The 20,000-nt window shown below is 35.6% G+C and overlaps 1 long non-coding RNA gene across 2 annotated transcripts in view; it reads left to right on the forward strand.

Moving 5' to 3' along the window:
• Positions 1-20,000, forward strand: part of LOC133639695 (uncharacterized) — a 142,780-nt gene that overhangs the window by 92,159 nt on the left and 30,621 nt on the right. Inside the window, exon 4 of one of the 2 annotated variants that reach the window (XR_009823839.1) lies at positions 8,484-8,631. The exons of the other annotated variant lie outside the window; for it this stretch is intronic. This is a non-coding gene — a long non-coding RNA (uncharacterized LOC133639695). Of the gene's footprint in view, positions 1-8,483; positions 8,632-20,000 lie in introns of those variants that run through there. 2 annotated transcript variants of the gene reach the window in all.

The following is a 20,000-nucleotide window of genomic DNA, read 5'->3' on the forward strand; positions in this document are numbered from 1 at the left end:
GAATGTCCAGTATGAGTGGAATATGTTGAATGTGGAATGGAAAATTTGTTAAAAAATACAGCATGCTAACTTTGCATGCTTACATGCTAACAGATACAATTAGTCAAGTAACACAAAATATGACTAATAGGTGTATACCAGCAAAGTAAGCTAAAAAACAGTTACAAGATAAAATGCTAATAATAGCTTGCTTACGGTTAAAATTGGTGAAATACTAAAATATATGACGCAGTGGTGTATACCTGCTAAAAGGCTAGCATGCTAATGTTAGCATGCTAAAATGCTAACTAGCATGTGTCAAATACAAAAATATATTACTCTGAGGTGCACATCTGAAAAATAGTTAAAACATTTTAGCATTCATCAACTGCTGAAATATGACTCAGGTGTATTCCTACAAAATTAGCTAAAACAAAAATACAGCATGCTAACATTGCATGTTTACATGCTAACAGGTAACATTTGTCAAGTAACAAAAAATATGACTAATAGGTGTATACCTGCAAAATAAGTTTTTTAAAAAAAAGCTAGCATGGGAACAGTACCATGCTAAAATGCTAACGATAGCATGCTTACGATTAAAATTGGTGAAATATTAAAATATATGACGCAGTGGTGTATACCTGCTAAAAGGCTAGCATGCTAATGTTAGCATGCTAAAATACTAACTAGCATGTGTCAAATACGAAAATATATTACTCTGAGGTGCACATCTGAAAAATAGTTTAAAATGTTTAGCATTCGTCAAGTGCTAAAACATGACTCAGGTGTATACCTACAAACTTTGCTAAAAAACAGAGCATGCTAACATTGCATGCTTACATGCTAACAGGTAAAATTTGCTGTAATACGAACTACGAAAATATATTATTTTCAGGTGAACATGTGAAAAATAGTTAAAATGCTTAGCATGCATCAAATGCTAAAACATGACTCAGGTGTATACATACAAAATTAGCTTAAAAAAATACAGCATGCTAACATTGTATGCTTACATGCTAACGGGTAAAATTTGTCAAGTAACACAAAATATGACTAATAGGTGTATACCAGCAAAATAAGCTAAAAAAAAAAAGCTAGCATGGTAACAGTACCATGCTAAAATGCTAACAATAGCATGCTTACGGTTAAAATTGGTGAAATACTAAAATATATGAGGCAGGGGTGTATACCTGCTAAAAAGCTAGCATGCTATTGTTAGCATGCTATAATACGAACTACGAAAATATATTATTCTGAGGTGAACATGTGAAAAATAGTTAAAATACTTAGCATGCATCAAATGCCAAAACATGACTCAGGTGTATACCTACAAAATTAGCTTGAAAAAATACAGCATGCTAACATTGTATGCTTACATGCTAACGGGTAAAATTTGTCAAGTAACACAAAATATGACTAATAGGTGTATACCAGCAAAGTAAGCTAAAACAAAGCAAGCATGCTAACAGTTACAAGATAAATGCTAACAATAGCTTGCTTACGGTTAAAATTGGTGAAATACCAAAATATATGAGGCAGTGGTGTATGCCTGCTAAAAAGCTAGCATGCTATTGTTAGCATGCTATAATACGAACTACGAAAATATATTATTCTCAGGTGAACATGTGAAAAATAGTTAAAATGCTTAGCATGCATCAAATGCTAAAACATGACTCAGGTGTATACCTAAAAAATTAGCTTGAAAAAATACAGCATGCTAACATTGTATGCTTACATACTAATGGGTAAAATTTGTCAAGTAACACAAAATGTGACTAATAGGTGTATACCAGCAAAATAAGCTAAAAAAAAAGCTAGCATGGTAACAGTACCATGCTAAGATGCTAACAATAGCATGCTTACGGTTAAAATTGGTGAAATACTAAAATATATGAGGCAGGGGTGTATACCTGCTAAAAAGCTAGTATGCTATTGTTAGCATGCTATAATACTAACTACGAAAATATATTATTCTCAGGTGAACATGTGAAAAATAGTTAAAATGCTTAGCATGCATCAAATGCTAAAACATGACTCAGGTGTATACCTACAAAATTAGCTTGAAAAAATACAGCATGCTAACATTGTATGCTTACATGCTAACGGGTAAAATTTGTCAAGTAACACAAAATATGACTAATAGGTGTATACCAGCAAAGTAAGCTAAAACAAAGCTAGCATGCTAACAGTTACAAGATAAAATTCTAACAATAGCATGCTTACGGTTAAAATTGGTGAAATACTAAAATATGTGACGCAGGGGTGTATACCTGCTAAAAAGCTAGCATGCTATTGTTAGCATGCTATAATACGAACTACGAAAATATATTATTCTGAGGTGAACATGTGAAAAATAGTTAAAATACTTAGCATGCATCAAATGCCAAAACACGACTCAGGTATATACCTACAAAATTAGCTTGAAAAAATACAGCATGCTAACATTGTATGCTTACATGCTAACGGGTAAAATTTGTCAAGTAACACAAAATATGACTAATAGGTGTATACCAGCAAAGTAAGCTAAAACAAAGCAAGCATGCTAACAGTTACAAGATAAAATGCTAACAATAGCATGCTTACGGTTAAAATTGGTGAAATACCAAAATATATGAGGCAGGGGTGTATACCTGCTAAAAAGCTAGCATGCTATTGTTAGCATGCTATAATACTAACTACGAAAATATATTATTCTCAGGTGCACATCTGAAAAATAGTTAAAATGCTTAGCGTGCATCAAGTACTAAAACATTTTTGTATACCTACAAAAATAGCTCAAAAATAAGCATGCTAACATTACATGCTAAAAGGTAACATTTGTCAAGTAAAAAAATTTTTGATGCTCCGGTTTATTCCTGCAAAATTTGCAAAAAAAAAAGCTAGCATGCTAATATTAGAATGCTAATGACTGTGGCACAGAATGTTAAAACAAATTAGCCACAGACTGCAAATGGCAAGCGGGCCGCACTTTGGACAGCCCTGGTTTAGAATGTTGGTGTGTGTGTGTCAGCGGACATAATTTAGTGGCTTACTGGTTTTGCAGTGGTCGCCCGGGGGCCCCTCTGGCGCGCAGCGTTGTGTCATTTGCTACCAACTGGCTTTTTTTTTTTTTTTTCCCCTTTTTTTTTTTTTTGATGAGAGTGTGTGACCTCGAACGCCTCATCCCTCACCACTGTCTCATTCCCTTTATTTACATCTGTCTTTAGCATTCTAATTACTGCCTTTATTGCTTTAGCCTGGAGGAATCTGCCGCAGCGAGGCCAGGATGAGAGAGGAAGCGGGGGGTAAGGACGCCGGAGTTTAAACCAATAACAAAGCGAGAACTAGCGCTTGCCGTCATGCGAGTTTGCAGCGGATTACTTTTAATGCAAATAATTCCAAAAGAGACGCACGAGTGCTGCGATTGTAATGTAAATAAACCGTTAAAGCCACGGTATGACCTACTATGGCTTTCTGGAATAATGGCGGACCAGCCAGGACACAGCCCACATTTGTGTTAGCGCTGGTGGAGACACTCTTTAAAGTTGTGTTTAGGGCTCGTGCAAACTTTGTACAATATTAAAAAAGTTGCTTTGCGCAAAAATTATCCCCAATAAAAATAATATTTTTATGTTTGAAAAAAAAAGTTTTTTATTGGATCGATTCTTGGTGTTAGCACTATTTAAATCCAAACAAAAAGAGTCAGTTTATGTAGAGCGAAAATAGCCCCTCTCGCCCAGAAAGGAGCGCGGCTGCTTCTTCAAAACAGATAAGGAACTGGCCAAAACATGCCTTTTAACTTTGAATCAAAAGCATAAATTCACATTATTCAAACTGGATTTCTTTAACAAATTGTTGCTGTCCTGACATTGTTTTCATACACACAAATATTATTTTAACAACATGGGCGTCAGCTGTTAGCATTTGGCCTGCTCTTAGCTTTTCTTTATGGACATAAAATACAATTGAGATATCTAAATTTACTATTTTATTTCAGGGTTTTTTTCGCCTATCAAACCGATCGATGCTGTTCATCAACTTTTTGTTGTTTTCCGAAAAAATGTGTTTTTCCAAACAGGAAGCTTATACCACGCACACGTTAGCACCTACATCCATTCGTTTGATGCCTTTAACTTTGAATCAATAGTGTTACGTTATTCAAATCTTTAGAAATTTGTCACTGTCTCAACATTGTTTTTTTATACCCGAAATAAACTACACAGACAAACTTTGTACAATATTAAAAAATTGGTTTGCGCAAAAATTATCCCCAATAAAAATAATATTTTTATGTTTGAAAAAAAAAAAGTTTTTTATTGGATCGATTCTTGGTGTTAGCACTATCTAAATCCAAACAAAAAGAGTCAGTTTATGTAGAGCGAAAATAGCCCCTCTCGCCCAGAAAGGAGCGCAGCTGCTTCTTCAAAACAGATAAGGAACTGGCCAAAACATGCCTTTTAACTTTGAATCAAAAGCATAAATTCACATTATTCAAACTGGATTCCTTTAACAAATTGTTGCTGTCCTGACATTGTTTTCATACACACAAATATTATTTTAACAACATGGGCGTCAGCTGTTAGCATTTGGCCTGCTCTTAGCTTTTCTTTATGGACATAAAATACAATTGAGATATCTAAATTTACTATTTTATTTCAGGGTTTTTTTCGCCTATCAAACCGACATCAACTTTTTGTTGTTTTCCGAAAAAATGTGTTTTTCCAAACAGGAAGCTTATACCACGCACACGTTAGCACCTACATCCATTCGTTTGATGCCTTTAACTTTGAATCAATAGTGTTACGTTATTCAAATCTTTAGAAATTTGTCACTGTCTCAACATTGTTTTTTTATACCCGAAATAAACTACACAGACAAACTTTGTACAATATTAAAAAATTGGTTTGCGCAAAAATTATCCCCAATAAAAATAATATTTTTATGTTTGAAAAAAAAAAAGTTTTTTATTGGATCGATTCTTGGTGTTAGCACTATCTAAATCCAAACAAAAAGAGTCAGTTTATGTAGAGCGAAAATAGCCCCTCTCGCCCAGAAAGGAGCGCAGCTGCTTCTTCAAAACAGATAAGGAACTGGCCAAAACATGCCTTTTAACTTTGAATCAAAAGCATAAATTCACATTATTCAAACTGGATTCCTTTAACAAATTGTTGCTGTCCTGACATTGTTTTCATACACACAAATATTATTTTAACAACATGGGCGTCAGCTGTTAGCATTTGGCCTGCTCTTAGCTTTTCTTTATGGACATAAAATACAATTGAGATATCTAAATTTACTATTTTATTTCAGGGTTTTTTTCGCCTATCAAACCGACATCAACTTTTTGTTGTTTTCCGAAAAAATGTGTTTTTCCAAACAGGAAGCTTATACCACGCACACGTTAGCACCTACATCCATTCGTTTGATGCCTTTAACTTTGAATCAATAGTATTACGTTATTCAAATCTTTAGAAAATTGTCACTGTCTCAACATTGTTTTTTTATACCCGAAATAAACGACACATTTTTTTTCAAGCAGGAAGTTATAACGTAAGTTGTTAGCATTTAGCACGCTCTTAGCTTTTATTTACGAACTGAGCTAACCAGTAGAATACAATTAAGTAATCAGAATTTACTGGTATTTTTTTTTGTGGACTGATATATTTTAGCTCTTCAGTAAAAATGATGTCTCCAAAATGTTGCTCTCTGAAATTAACAACATTTGACATACAGTATGTGGCTAAAAGAAACAAAATCTGGAGGTTGTTTCGCTCGACCAGTCCTTCTCTCAGGGAATAAAACACACTGGTCACTCCCGAGTTCTTTTGGATGACATATGAGTTGAGTAAAAAGGACCCCAGAGACAGAGTTATACAATATTATTATTTTTTTTACTAAAGCTTTAGGAGACCAGCTCTTACAATGCGACAAGAGCATCAGCAAGAAGAGGTCTGAATCCAAACAAAAAGAGTCAGCTTATGAAGAGTGACAACAGCCCCTCTCGCCCAGAAAGGAGCGCAGCTGCTTCTTCAAAACAGATAAGGAACTGGCCAGAACAGCTCTGTGAGCCGACATAACAGGAGCCCTTAAGACAAAACAAAGAGTTTACTAGCGGACATAAGATAAAAGCAAGGAGGTCAAAAGAAGACACACTACATGGGAAACTACTAGCTGTTTTAAACATGACTATGGATTAAAAAAAGAACGCTTAAAAATATCTTATTCTCACAAGATGCATGCTTTTTATTGGACAATAATTATTATAATTTATTTTTTTCACATTACATTTTAGGTAAGGGAGCAAAGACTGATTTTACTCTTGTGTTGATAGTAATTTAGTCTATTTTAAAGGCCTACTGAAAGCCACTACTACCGACCACGCAGTCTGATAGTTTATATATCAATGATGAAATCTTAACATTGCAACACATGCCAATACGGCCGGGTTAACTTATAAAGTGCAATTTTAAATTTCCCTGGAAATATCCGGCTGAAAACGTCTCTGTATGATGACGTATGCGCGTGACGTCAACAATTGATACGGAAGTCTTGGTACCCCATTAAATACAATACAAAAAAGCTCTGTTTTCATTTCAAAATTCCACAGTATTCTAGAAATCTGTGTTGGTGAATCTTTTGCAATTTGTTTAATGAACAATGGAGACTGCAAAGAAGAAAGCTGTAGGTGGGATCGGTGTATTAGCGGCTGGCTGTAGCAACACAAACAGGAGGACTTACTTGGATAGCAGACACGCTAGCCGGCAACCGCACGGATGATCGGGTGAAGTCCTTCGTCCTTCCGTCGATCGCTGGAACGCAGGTGAGCACGGGTGTTGATGAGCAGATGAGGGCTGGCTGGCGTAGGTGGAGAGATAATGTTTTTATCATAGCTCTGTGAGGTCCCGTTGCTAAGTTAGCTTCAATGGCGTCGTTAGCAACAGCATTGTTAAGCTTCGCCAAGCTGGAAAGAATTAACCGTGTATTTACATGTCCATGGTTTAATAGTATTGTTGATCTTCTGTCTATCCTTCCAGTCAGGGATTTATTTATTTTGTTTCTATCTGCATTTGAGCCCGATGCTACCACGTTAGCCCAGTAGCTAAAGAGCTTCGCCGATGTATTGTCGTGGAGATAAAAGTCACTGTGAATGTCCATTTCGCGTTCTCGACTCTCATTTTCAAGAGGATATAGTATCCGAGGTGGTTTAAAATACAAATCCGTGATCCACAATAGAAAAAGGAGAGAGTGTGGAATCCAATGAGCCAGCTTGAACCTAAGTTACGGTCAGAGCGAAAAAAGATATGTCTTGCACTGCATTCTAGTCCTTCACTCTAACGTTCCTCATCCACGAATCTTTCATCCTCACTCAAATTAATGGGGTAATCGTCGCTTTCTCGGTCCGAATCACTCTAGCTGCATTGAAAACAATGGGACATTTTGAGGAGTCCTTCCTCTGTTGACGTCACGCTACTTCCGGTACAGGCAAGGCTTTTTTTTTATCAGCGACCAAAAGTTGCGAACTTTATCGTCGATGTTCTCTACTAAATCCTTTCAGCAAAAATATGGCAATATCGCGAAATGAGCAAGTATGACACATAGAATGGATCTGCTATCCCCGTTTATATAAAACATTTAATTTCAGTAGGCCTCTAATGTTTGTACTGGGGCAAACCTGCAACAAAATGTTTTTTTATTGGATCGATTCTTGGTGTAAGCACTATCTAAATCCAAACAAAAAGAGTCAGTTTATGTAGAGCGAAAATAGCCCCGCTCGCCCAGAAAGGAGCGCAGCTGCTTCTTCAAAACAGATAAGGAACTGGCCAGAACAGCTCTGGGAGCCGACAAACAGGAGCTCTGCAGACAAAACAAAGAGTTTACTAGCGGTCATAAGAAGGTCACGAGAAGGGAAAATATTAGCTGCTTTAAACATGACTATGGATTAAAAAAAAGAACACTTAAAAATGTATCATTCTCACAAGATGCATGCTTTTTATTGGACGATAATTATTATAATACATTTTTTCCACATTACATTTTTTCACATTTTCGGATTTTACTGTTTTGATGGTAATTTAGTCTATTTTAATGTTTATACTGAGGCAAAGAAAGAAAAAAACATCATATTTGCCATTTTGTCGTACAATGTGAATGTTTTTCAAACAAAACTTTCCAATGCATTGTCCTCTCCTGAGGATTTTTTTTTCTTCTTCTTTTTTTTTTGTATGAAATGGCAGCACAGCCGCCTTTAATGAGCTCTCAACTTTAAAGACTTGAAGGATATTAACAAGGCGCTTGACAAATGGCGCTTTAGAAGCACATTAAAGACGCGGCTAATGGCGCGCATAATGACGGCTAATTTTCCATCAGATATAAATTAGAGCCCCCAACAGTTATTTGCCTTAAGGACTTTATGTAAATGATCCCCGTCTGTATAAACTGAAGGCAGCATGTGTGTGTGTGTGTGTGTGTGTGTGTGCGTGTGTGTGTGTGTGTGTGTGTGTGTGTGTGCGTGTGATGAATAGCTCGTCAACAGAGCCCGCCTGTCCGAGCCCCAATGAACACACACATCCACTGGACAGCTCCAGCACCTTCTCATTAGGGTCCAATCTCTCACAGGCCGCTCGCTCAGAACCACGGCAACGTGGCCGCCCGTGCTGGCGAGGCAACCCCTGCCGCTTCATTAATAACAATAAATGAATAAAAAATTTAAAAAAAAACCTGTCTGCTTTTAAATATTTGATGGCTGAGGGCGCTTTGACGCCATCTTTTTTGTGGGTGAGGTCACAATGCGCCCACGCCGTGTGACTGGATGAACACCTATTGCGCTGACAGCTCATGCGATTACCCACATGAAAGGGCGGCCATGTTGGTAGGCGGCGAGGTTTGACACGCCAAGCTAACGCGGCACTCAAAACCGCATGTTCATCCGCGTTTGATTTGAAATTTCCCTTAAAAAGAATATATTGACTGCCTCGTTGTACATGTACTGCATATGAACAACAGCAAAACAACATTTCCGTTCTTTTCGGACTATAAGGCAGTGCGTCTTTTAACCCGGTGCGCCTAATCTACGGAGTAATTCTGGTTGTGCTAACCGACCTCGAAGCTATTTTATTTGGTACATGGTGAAATGATACACTACCGTTCAAAAGTTTGGGGTCACCCAAACAATTTTGTGGAATAGCCTTCATTTCTAAGAACAAGAATAGACTGTCGAGTTTCAGATGAAAGTTCTCTTTTTCTGGCCATTTTGAGCGTTTAATTGACCCCACAAATGTGATGCTCCAGAAACTCAATCTGCTTAAAGGAAGGTCAGTTTTGTAGCTTCTGTAACGAGCTAAACTGTTTTCAGATGTGTGAACATGATTGCACAAGGGTTTTCTAATCATCAATTAGCCTTCTGAGCCAATGAGCAAACACATTGTACCATTAGAACACTGGAGTGATAGTTGCTGGAAATGGGCCTCTATACACCTATGTAGATATTGCACCAAAAACCGGACATTTGCAGCTAGAATAGTCATTTACCACATTAGCAATGTATAGAGTGTATTTCTTTAAAGTTAAGACTATTTAAAGTTATCTTCATTGAAAAGTACAGTGCTTTTCCTTAAAAAAATAAGGACATTTCAATGTGACCCCAAACTTTTGAACGGTAGTGTAAGTGTGACCAGTAGATGGCAGTCACACATAAAAGATACGTGTTGACTGCGATATGATGGCAGTCACACATAAGAGATACGTGTAGATTGCAATATGATGGCAGTCACACATAAGAGATACGTGTAGATTGCAATATGATGGCAGTCACACATAAGAGATACGTGTAGATTGCGATATGATGGCAGTCACACATAAGAGATACGTGTAGATTGCAATATGATGGCAGTCACACATAAGAGATACGTGTAGGTTGCAATATGATGGCAGTCACACATAAGAGATACGTGTAAACTGCAATATGACTCAAGTAAACAACAGCAACATTTTTATATGTTCCATTGAAAATATAAAACATTACACACGGCGCTCAAAAATCTGTCAAAATGTTTTAGTAGGACTTTGGTAAGCTATGAAGCCGCACCGCTTGATGGATTGTACTGTGCTTCAACATAGGAGTATTATTATGGTGTGTGCATAAGGTAAGACATATTATCTGGTGTTTTGTTTCGCAATATTATGCAAAAGCAACTTTTCTTACCTTCTGGTACCTGCCGATCTGTATTTTGGATCTGCATACCGTATTTTTCGGAGTATAAGTCGCACCGGCCGAAAATGCATAATAAAGAAGGAAAAAAACATATGTAAGTCGCACTGGAGTATAAGTCGCATTTTTGGGGGAAATGTATTTGATAAAAGCCAACACCAAGAATAGACATTTGAAAGGCAATTTAAAATAAATAAAGAATAGTGAACAACAGGTTGAATAAGTGTACGTTATATGAGGCATAAATAACCAAATGAGAAGGTGCCTGGTATGTTAACGTAACATATTATGGTAAGAGTCCTTCAAATAACTATAACATATAGAACATGCTATACGTTTACCAAACAATCTGTCACTCCTAATCGCTAAATCCCATGAAATCTTATACGTCTAGTCTCTTACGTGAATGAGCTAAATAATATTATTTGATATTTTACGCTAATGTGTTAATAATTTCACACACAAGTCGCTCCTTAGTATATGTCGCATAAAAACTGCGACTTATAGTCCGAAAAGTCCTGAAAATTTGCGCGCATCCGCCTTTGTAGTCCGTGCCGACACCGCAGTCGATAAGCTTCTTCTTTTTCTCTATCTTCTTGTTATGTGACATTCATCCTTTGCTGTTGCCATTTCTAATATAAAGTACCGTAGTGTAAAGTTCTTACTTATATCTGTCAGTAAACTCGCCATGAAAGCACTAAAACATACCGGTGTAGTGAGTTTACATTATTCACCCAAGGAACTTTAGTTCTTAGAGAGTTCCGGTTTTTCACGGGACACATTTCGGGCGTTGTTGTTGCACTAGTGAGCCACGGATGAGGAGATGCTGCTCCGTTATTGATTGAGGTAAAGTCTGAATGTCATTAAAACAGTTAGCGCCATCTTTTGACACTTCTTCCACTCCCGTCCTTGCACGCTACACCGCTACAACGAAGATGACGGGGAGAAGACGCGGTCGAAGGTGAGCCACGTAAATAAGACCCGCCCACAAAACGGCGCATCCTGAAGAGACTGTCAGAAAGCGACTTGAAGATGTGTAAAACATCATCTATGCAACATTTTGAGCAAATAACCACCATCACATGTTATGTAGACCACAAGATAGTCTTTTACATTTAGAAAAAAATAATAATAATATGACCCATTAAATGCGCCTTTTGGATGAAAATAGAAATAGTCCGGAAAATACGGTATGTTTTTGATGAATAATATAGCTTATATCAGTGGTTCTCAAACTTTTTTTTACCAAGGGCCACCTCAGAAAACACTGTAAGTACCACCATAATGACCATTATTACATAACAGTAGCATAGTAGGCCTACGTATTAATTAAAAGCAAGGCAGATTTTTTTTTTTTTTTTTTTTTTTTTACAAGTATATTTAATATTTTTGGCCACACACAGTTTGAACAGTAGCAACACTGTGTTTGAATGTTTCATTAAGGGATTCTTTGGCGTACCACGAGATGGAACCCGGGTTTCGCAGTTTGAGAATCACCGGCTTACATAATAATAATAATAATAATAGATTGTATTTGTAAAAATCACTTTACATTGAGTAAACAACCTCAAAGTGCTAGTGTATTAAAGGCATAGAAGGTGTATTATGAAGGCATTATTTCTGTCATACAATACTCTACTTAAAACATCCATTTTGGTTTTGTATTGACATCTTTTTTCTTTTTTTTTTTTGTATTTTGCATGTCCGTGGTGACGTTCACAGCATGACCTCGATAATCACACCTTCACTGAGAAAAAACTGAAATCTAAGTAAGATGAAATATCTCAAATAAGGGTGATATTTGCTTATTTTTTGTCTGATAAGATAATTCTTCTCCCTAAGCAGATTTTATGTTAGAGTGTTTTACTTGTTTTAAGGGTTTTGGTCCTAAATGATCTCAGTAAGATATTACAGCTTGTTGCTGAGATTTGATGAGCTATATTGAGTAAAACATGCTTGAAACTAGAATATCAACTGTTGCAAAGCTGTGTCATCAACACTCACAAGTATAAAACTACTTTTTTAAAGTAATAATTTCTTACTTCAAGCGTAAAAAAAACCCAATCATGATGTATGCATATCATTATGTCAAGATAATGGCACTAGCATTTACTTCATTTAAGAATATTTTTCAACATATTGAGCAAAAAGGTCTCTTTTTTTTTTCTACCAAGAAAAGTGCACTTGTTATTAGTGAGAATATACTTATTTTAAGGTATTTTGGGGTTCATTGAGGTTAGCTAACTTTACTTGTTTTGGAAAGTCTTGACAAGCCGAATTTTCTTGTTCTATTGGCAGATAATTTTGCTTATTTCAAACAAAACACCCCTCATTTTTGTATTTTTTTTCTTGTTTTTGAACACTGACTTTTTGCAGTGTTCCCCAATCATGATCGAAATAAGGGATTCGTGTTTCTTACTGTCTTATCTGCCTTTCACCCCTCGTGATGATATGAATTAAAAGCATGTGGGATTTTTTTTTTTTTTTTTTTTTTTTTTTTTTTTTTTTTGATGGAGGTTTAAAAGCCTCGCACTCATTAATTTTTCATGCAGAGGAGTCAAATGTTGTGTGCGCATGTCTGTGCTGGACGTCACAGACAATTCATGTTTGACAATCAAAACATAGCCTGCCTCCCTTCTCAAACACATCTCTTTAAAAAACAAAAAAACTATAATAAATATGAAATACAATTATGTAAATGATATTTTTTTTTTCTTTTGCAAGATTATTATATTATTATTATATTATATTTATTATTATATTATATATATATATATATATATATATATATATATTATATATAATAATATATTATATTATTATTATATTATTATTATATTATATTAAATGTGTTTTTTTAATGCAATTTTTAAAAACGCTTAATCCCTAATCCTCATTGATAAAAACAAGTTAAATAAAGCCTTAATGCTTAACTAACTTATGTTTAGTGTTAATGTTGTTATTAAGTGGCAACCATGTTGATCGATATAGCTATTGTATTAAATTTTTTTCCCGTGGCTCTGTCTAATTCCTGCGACAACGGCGCGTCTTTTTGAAAGCAGACACTTGGCGTGAATGTACAGTTAAAATATTCCACTAGTCGGTCCCCGGGCGGAGCTCCGACAGTCCCTGGCTTCATTAAAATTTCATCAGCAGGCCCTCTGCGTGTGTGTGTGTGTGTGTGTGTGTGCGTGTGTGTATAAGTGTGTGTTGGAGGGTAAGGAGGGGGGTTATAGTGTGGAAAGAAAGAGTGAGAAAATAAAACAGAGGGTGTCTAATTATGACAAAAGGAAACGTTGCTGCCCGCTTGTCGTTTTTTTTCGGTGGATGTTTCTATGTATGACACACGTGCACACACACGCTCCATGTATTTGTGTGTGTGTGTGTGTGTGTACACGCGCGTGTGCAGGCTTCAAGCTAAATGTTTGTTATTGTGTGGCGAGGGAGAGAGGGGAAAAAAAATCGATTTTCTTCATAAGGCCTTTTCACCTGTGTGTGTGTGTGTGTGTGTGTGTTTGCGCGCGTGCACGTGTGTGTGTGTGGGGTGCAAAATGAGCGTGTCTTGGTGTGATAGTGAACCGCGGAAGTATAAGGACAATGACAACAACGGGTGTTTTCAAATGATAGAACAATAATAGCGTTATGGTGTCCTCCTTCACTTGTTGACTGCCCCCCCCCCCCCCCCTGAAAATGAGCCTAGGATGAGGACCACAGGTAGGATGCAAGGCTAGCTAGACCAGGGGTCGGCAACCCAAAACGTTGAAAGAGCCATATTGGACCAAAGATAAAGAAATAAATAATAATCTGTCTGCAGCCGCAAAAAATTAAAAGCCTCGTATAAGTCTTATAATGAAGACAACACATGATGTAAGTGTCTATATTAGCCTACTATCAAAATGACTTTAAAAGTCTTATATAAGTGTTATAATGAAGGCAACACATGATGTAAGTGTCTATATTAGCTATATTAGCCTACTGTCAAAATGACTTTAAAAGTCTTATATAAGTGTTATAATGAAGACAACACATGACGTAAGTGTCTATTTATGCTATATTAGCCTACTATCAAAATGACTTTAAACGTCTTATATAAGTGTTATAATGAAGACAACACATGACGTAAGTGTCTATATTAGCTATATTAGCCTACTATCAAAATGACTTTAAAAGTCTTATATAAGTGTTATAATGAAGACAACACATGACGTAAGTGTCTATATTAGCTATATTAGCCTACTATCAAAATTACTTTAAAAGTCTTATATAAGTGTTATAATGAAGTCAACACATGATGTGTCTATATTAGCTATATTAGCCTACTATCAAAATGGCTTTAAAAGTCTTATATAAGTGTTATAATGAAGGCAACACATGATGTAAGTGTCTATATTAGCTATATTAGCCTACTATCAAAATGGCTTTAAAAGTCTTATATAAGTGTTATAATGAAGACAACACATTATGTAAGTGTCTATATATGCTATATTAGCCTACTATCAAAATGACTTTAAAAGTCTTATATAAGTGTTATAATGAAGACAACACATGACATAAGTGTCTATATTAGCTATATTAGCCTACTATCAAAATGACTTTAAAAGTCTTATATAAGTGTTATAATGAAGACAACACATGATGTAAATGTCTATATTAGCTATATTAGCCTACTATCAAAATGACTTTAAAAGTCTTATATAAGTGTTATAATGAAGACAACACATGACATAAGTGTCTGTATTAGCTATATTAGCCTACTATCAAAATTACTTTAAAAGTCTTATATAAGTGTTATAATGAAGGCAACACATGACGTAAGTGTCTATATTAGCTATATTAGCCTACTATCAAAATGACTTTAAAAGTCTTATATAAGTGTTATAATGAAGTCAACACATGATGTAAGTGTCTATATTAGCTATATTAGCCTACTATCAAAATGACTTTAAAAGTCTTATATACGTGTTATAATGAAGACAACACATGATGTAAGTGTCTATATTAGCTATATTAGCCTACTATCAAAATGACTTTAAAAGTCTTATATAAGTGTTATAATGAAGGCAACACATGATGTAAGTGTCTATATTAGCTATATTAGCCTACTATCAAAATGACTTTAAAAGTCTTATATAAGTGTTATAATGAAGGCAACACATGATGTAAGTGTCTATATTAGCTATATTAGCCTACTATCAAAATGACTTTAAAAGTCTTATATAAGTGTTATAATGAAGGCAACACATGACGTAAGTGTCTGTATTAGCTATATTAGCCTACTATCAAAATTACTTTAAAAGTCTTATATAAGTGTTATAATGAAGGCAACACATGATGTAAGTGTCTATATTAGCTATATTAGCCTACTATCAAAATGACTTTAAAAGTCTTATATAAGTGTTATAATGAAGGCAACACATGATGTAAGTGTCTATATTAGCTATATTAGCCTACTATCAAAATGACTTTAAAAGTCTTATATAAGTGTTATAATGAAGGCAACACATGACGTAAGTGTCTGTATTAGCTATATTAGCCTACTATCAAAATTACTTTAAAAGTCTTATATAAGTGTTATAATGAAGGCAACACATGATGTAAGTGTCTATATTAGCTATATTAGCCTACTATCAAAATGACTTTAAAAGTCTTATATAAGTGTTATAATGAAGGCAACACATGATGTGTCTATATTAGCTATATTAGCCTACTATCAAAATGGCTTTAAAAGTCTTATATAAGTGTTATAATGAAGGCAACACATGATGTAAGTGTCTGTATTAGCTATATTAGCCTACTATCAAAATGACTTAAAAAGCCTTATATAAGTGTTATAATGAAGTGTCTATATTAGCCTACTATCAAAATGACTTTAAAAGTCTTATATACGTGTTATAATGAAGACAACACATGATGTAAGTGTCTATATTAGCTATATTACCCTACTATCAAAATGACTTTAAAAGTCTTATATAAGTGTTATAATGAAGGCAACACATGATGTAAGTGTCTATATTAGCTTTATAGCCTACTATCAAAATGACTTTAAAAGTCTTATATAAGTGTTATAATGAAGACAACACATGATGTAAGTGTCTATATTAGCTATATTAGCCTACTATCAAAATGACTTTAAAAGTCTTATATAAGTGTTATAATGAAGACAACACATGACGTAAGTGTCTATATTAGCTATATTAGCCTACTATCAAAATTACTTTAAAAGTCTTATATAAGTGTTATAATGAAGTCAACACATGATGTGTCTATATTAGCTATATTAGCCTACTATCAAAATGGCTTTAAAAGTCTTATATAAGTGTTATAATGAAGGCAACACATGATGTAAGTGTCTATATTAGCTATATTAGCCTACTATCAAAATGGCTTTAAAAGTCTTATATAAGTGTTATAATGAAGACAACACATTATGTAAGTGTCTATATATGCTATATTAGCCTACTATCAAAATGACTTTAAAAGTCTTATATAAGTGTTATAATGAAGTCAACACATAATGTAAATGTCTATATTAGCTATAATAGCCTACTATCAAAATGACTTTAAAAGTCTTATGTAAGTGTTATAATAAAGGCAACACATGATGTAAGTGTCTATATTAGCTATATTAGCCTACTATCAAAATGACTTTAAAAGTCTTATATAAGTGTTATAATGAAGACAACACATGATGTAAGTGTCTATATTAGCTATATTAGCCTACTATCAAAATGACTTTAAAAGTCTTATATAAGTGTTATAATGAAGGCAACACATGATGTAAGTGTCTATATTAGCTATAATAGCCTACTATCAAAATGACTTTAAAAGTCTTATGTAAGTGTTATAATAAAGGCAACACATGATGTAAGTGTCTATATTAGCTATATTAGCCTACTATCAAAATGACTTTAAAAGTCTTATATAAGTGTTATAATGAAGGCAACACATGATGTAAGTGTCTATATTAGCTATAATAGCCTACTATCAAAATGACTTTAAAAGTCTTATATAAGTGTTATAATGAAGACAACACATGATGTAAGTGTCTATATTAGCTATATTAGCCTACTATCAAAATGACTTTAAAAGTCTTATATAAGTGTTATAATGAAGGCAACACATGATGTAAGTGTCTATATTAGCTATATTAGCCTACTATCAAAATGACTTTAAAAGTCTTATATAAGTGTTATAATGAAGGCAACACATGATGTAAGTGGCTATATTAGCCTACTATCAAAATGACTTTAAAAGTCTTATATAAGTGTTATAATGAAGTGTCTATATTAGCCTACTATCAAAATGACTTTAAAAGTCTTATATAAGTGTTATAATGAGGGCAACACATGATGTAAGTGTCTATATTAGCTATAGTAGCCTACTATCAAAATTACTATGTGTCGCAGGCACAGCCAAAGATACTAGGAAATCATTACAATGTCTGCACATATCTAGTGAAGTCTCAGTGGCAAACTACAAACCCCGTTTCCATATGAGTCGGGAACTTGTGTTAGATGTAAATATAAACGGAATACAATGATTTGCAAATCATTTTCAACCCATATTCAGTTGAATATGCTACAAAGACAACATATTTGATGTTCAAACTGATCTAACATAATAGTGAGAGAGTCCAGTCCATAGTGGATCTAACATAATAGTGTGAGTCCAGTCCATAGTGGATCTAACATAATAGTGAGAGAGTCCAGTCCATAGTGGATCTAACATAATAGTGAGAGTCCAGTCCATAGTGGATCTAACATAATAGTGTGAGAGTCCAGTCCATAGTGGATCTAACATAATAGTGTGAGAGTCCAGTCCATAGTGGATCTAACATAATAGTGTGAGAGTACAGTCCATAGTGGATCTAACATAATAGTGTGAGAGTCCAGTCCATAGTGGATCTAACATAATAGTGTGAGAGTCCAGTCCATAGTGGATCTAACAGAATAGTGAGAGAGTCCAGTCCATAGTGGATCTAACATAATAGTGTGAGAGTCCAGTCCATAGTGAATCTAACATAATAGTGTGAGAGTCCAGTCCATAGTGGATCTAACATAATAGTAAGAGTCCAGTCCATAGTGGATCTAACATAATAGTGTGAGAGTCCAGTCCATAGTGGATCTAACATAATAGTGTGTGAGTCCAGTCCATAGTGGATCTAACATAATAGTGAGAGTACAGTCCATAGTGGATCTAACATAATAGTGTGTGAGTCCAGTCCATAGTGGATCTAACATAATAGTGTGAGAGTCCAGTCCATAGTGGATCTAACATAATAGTGAGAGTACAGTCCATAGTGGATCTAACATAATAGTGAGAGTCCAGTCCATAGTGGATCTAACATAATAGTGAGCGTCCAGTCCATAGTGGATATAGCATAATAGTGTGAGAGTCCAGTCCATAGTGGATCTAACATAATAGTGTGAGAGCCCAGTCCATAGTGGATCTAACATAATAGTGAGAGTACAGTCCATAGTGGATCTAACATAATAGTGAGAGTCCAGTCCATAGTGGATCTAACATAATAGTGTGAGAGTCCAGTCCATAGTGAATCTAACAGAATAGTGTGAGAGTCCAGTCCATAGTGGATCTAACATAATAGTGAGAGTCCAGTCCATAGTGGATCTAACATAATAGTGTGAGAGTCCAGTCCATAGTGGATCTAACATAATAGTGTGAGAGTACAGTCCATAGTGGATCTAACATAATAGTGAGAGTCCAATCCATAGTGGGGCCAGCAGGAGACCATCTCGAGTGGAGACGGGTCCACAGCGCAGAGATGTCCCCAACCGATGCACAGGTGAGCGGTCCACCCCGGGTCCCGACTCTGGACAGCCAGCACTTCATCCATGGCCACCGGACCTGTGACCCCCAACCCTCCACAAGGGAGAGGGGGGTAGAGGAGAAAAGAAAAGAAACGGCAGATCAACTGGTCTAAAAAAGGGAGTCTATTTACAGGCTAGAGTATACAAATGAGTTTTAAGATGGGACTTAAATGCTTCTACTGAGGTAGCATCTCTAACTGTTACCGGGAGGGCATTCCAGAGTACTGGAGCCCGAATAGAAAACGCTGTATAGCCCGCAGACTTTTTTTTGGGCTCTGGGAATCACTAATAAGCCGGAATTCTTTGAACGCAGATTTCTTGCCGGAGTAGTAAAGGATATTAAATGAGCTCAAATATACCAACAAAAGAGGCCTAATGATGCAATATTTACATACAGCTAGCCTAAATAGCATGTTAGCATCGATTAGCTCGCAGTCATGCACTGACCAAATACGCCTGGTTAGCACTCCAACAAGTCAATAACATCAACAAAGCGCACATTTGTGCGTTCGCGCACAGCATAAAACGTTTGGTGGACAAAATGAGACAAAGATAGGAGTGGAAGATTTTACTTGTAAACAAACTGTTGCGTCTCACAGTACACATTATGGTGAGTTCAAGAACTGCCAAAATTAGTAGGACAACACCATGTTCACCAAATACTCTCATCAGCATACACACAAACATATTAAACAGTGGGAATGGGGAAAGTTTGTCATGTTTGTACTCAAACAAAAAAACATACTAAAACAAAAACATTATTTTCCCCCCATCTTTTTCCATTTTCAATTATTTTTTAAAAATGCTCCAGTGAGCCACTAGGGCGGCACTAACCGCGGGTTGCCTACCCCCGAGCTAGAGGGATAGACAGGTGCTGTCCTGCCTCTGTTACAACTCTGAATGCCGGAAAATTGCCGGATTGACTGCTATCCAAACTTTCCAAGTCGGTGCTGTTGATACAGAGCAGACAAAAGAGGCAGTTTGTGTGAAGGGGGCATTTTCCC

The sequence above is a fragment of the Entelurus aequoreus genome, linkage group LG22 (assembly GCF_033978785.1).
Source record: "Entelurus aequoreus isolate RoL-2023_Sb linkage group LG22, RoL_Eaeq_v1.1, whole genome shotgun sequence".
In the NCBI taxonomy this organism is placed as follows: domain Eukaryota; kingdom Metazoa; phylum Chordata; class Actinopteri; order Syngnathiformes; family Syngnathidae; genus Entelurus; species Entelurus aequoreus.